This window comes from Manis pentadactyla, chromosome 3 (genome assembly GCF_030020395.1).
Source record: "Manis pentadactyla isolate mManPen7 chromosome 3, mManPen7.hap1, whole genome shotgun sequence".
In the NCBI taxonomy this organism is placed as follows: domain Eukaryota; kingdom Metazoa; phylum Chordata; class Mammalia; order Pholidota; family Manidae; genus Manis; species Manis pentadactyla.
In genome coordinates this window covers 117649631-117651998 of record NC_080021.1, presented here as the reverse complement: position 1 = coordinate 117651998, position 2368 = coordinate 117649631, and the positions used below count along the sequence as shown (strand labels likewise).

Genomic DNA, 2368 nt, shown 5'->3' with positions numbered 1-2368 from the left:
AAGTAAATGACTCGGAGCATTCAGCCTTGAAGATGATTAAGAAACCCAGAATTATTATGGCACTAAGCCCTTAAATGAGGATTGAGAATCCTCTATGAAATCTTTGAACAAGTTAAATTTCTCATTGCTTGTGCTCCTAGGGTCCCTAGAAAATAGGGTGAAAATAACGACAGCCAGGTTATTGCACTCTTACAGCACTCATGATTCTGGTGTGATCTTCAGTCCCAGAGAGTTCAAAATGCACCCAGTTAAGTGCTGGCTTAATTAAATAGAATAATAAGTCAAAATGTGTCACTTTAAAGGAGCTACTGTTCCCTGGGGGTGATTTTGGTGAACTGAATTTTCAGCAGTTAGAATGAGATTTTCCTCCTTGTAAAGGAGTGGCTTTTTTCGACTACACACTGAGGAAACCTCTACTGTCAGAAAAGTATAGAAACATGATGTGTTAAAATGGAAAAATCAGTATGAACTTTTTGGCTTTCAATAAGACATATTTTCTAGCTCTATCACGATTAAATTTGGTCCCACAGCAACAGTAGCACATCTAGTAACCACAACTTTTGATCCTTAATACTATTTCTACCAAAAGCAGACAGGCCTCCTGGAGGTACCTGATTCCATGTCTTGGGGCAAGAACAATCAGGATGACTTGGAAGCATCAAGTCTTGCCAAAATGCAAGAATGCCTTCAAGGATGCCAGAAACAGGGCTGAAGGGCAAAGCAGCTTGCTGAAAGGCCTTCCCTTGTGAAACAGCCTCAGCAAGCAACTCCTGTTCTTAACACAATTAGGATAAGCTGAATCTATGAAAGGTCATGAGTTTTGATACTCCTAAAGAAATTTAAGCATAAATTATACAAAAGGCAAATTGTAGTACAAAAATGAGTAACCATAAGAGGCTATGTTTTATTTGTATTAATTTTAATAAAGAGAGTGTGTGTGTACATCTTGGACACCAAATGAGATGGTATATTTTTTCTTTACACATATTTATTGTAAGATTAATTCTAGCCAAAATAAGTAGGCGACAAGAGGCAACAAAGGGCCAGGCAGTTTATTTGAACGTAATTCCTGGGCGATGTTCCCCAGTCTACGGAAACGGAGGCTGGGGAAGTCACGAGTAACCAGATAGGTGGGGAGTTTTTATAAGCACAGGGAGGGGAGGGAGAAGTGGGCTGTGCCAGGGGAATGTGGGGAATTTTTTATTGACTCAGGGTTGGGCGATGGACAGCCAGAGGTCTCCTCCTTCCGGATGGAGGGGGTCTGCATCTGGGGTTTGTCAGCACATCATGGGACTGGAATCCAGGAAGAGCTGTCCGTTCCTTCCCCATATGGCACAGAGCTACTTGGTGCCGTCTCTGCTCCACCTGCATTGTCCTCGCCCTTCTCCCTCCAGTGCCTCCAGCCTTATATTTATAACATTAACAATATTATACACAGCAGTAATAGTAGTGTAACTTTTTCAGGTACCCAGGCCCAATTCCAATGTGTATAAATATGTGGGAAGGGGTCTTCCCACACATACTTACACCACTCAATTCTTGAGCACCAGCAGGGCTTTGGGGAACTCAACTCAATTCTGATGCTATCTGCCCAGAGACAACACCAGATTCCCTGGTTAAGGGCTCCATCCTAAGACTGTCCTCCAACCCCAATTCCAGACATGGGTCGCAAGTCCCAGGCACTTACCTGTGCTTCTGACCTACCAGCTACAGATTAGAGGTTCCCACGACCTCTCCGTTAGGTATGATTAATTTGCTAGAGCAGCTCACAGAACTCAGGAAAACACCAGTTTCATAAAGGATATCACAAAGGATACAAGTTAACAGCCAGATGAAGAGAGGCATAGGGCAAGTTCCCAAATAAAGGAGCTTCTATCCTAGTAGAGTTTGGGGCCTGGATTGGTGGCACATGGAGGCATTCTGGATCCCCAAACATAGAAGCTCTCTCCTACCAAGAAGCAGGATACAGCTGAGCAGAGAAAGAAGACCTCAGGGCAGAGAGAGTGAGAGCAAGCTCTTCTCATGGTTTTGTGAGGGCTTCATTGCATAGTCATGATTAACTAAATTATTGGCCATTGGCTGATTCAGCCTCCGCCCCCTGCCCTTAGGTGAGGGTCAAAAGTCTCTCATTACCATGACAAAACACCTATTTCACCATTAAGACTGCAGTGTTTTCAGGAACTGTGGATGAAGACAAATATACCTGGGAAATAAATATTTGGTCATAAGAATGACAAAATATGTATTTCTTATAACTCACTATATCACAGTGAGCCTTTTCTTTCACTAAACTTATGTCCATTGATAAAGCATGGATATACACCTGCTTCTATCTGTCAGCAAAAATGGTGAATACAAGATTCTATGA

The 2368-nt window shown here is 42.6% G+C and overlaps 1 long non-coding RNA gene across 1 annotated transcript; it reads right to left on the bottom strand.

The window, feature by feature from the left end:
• Positions 1-907: 907 nt before the first annotated feature.
• LOC130683169 (uncharacterized) lies at positions 908-2014 on the bottom strand. Its single transcript, XR_008996782.1, has 3 exons — positions 1705-2014; positions 1528-1587; positions 908-1404 (listed from the first exon to the last, which is right to left on the bottom strand). It is a non-coding gene; the product is annotated as an uncharacterized LOC130683169 (long non-coding RNA).
• Between the last annotated feature and the right edge of the window lie 354 nt (positions 2015-2368).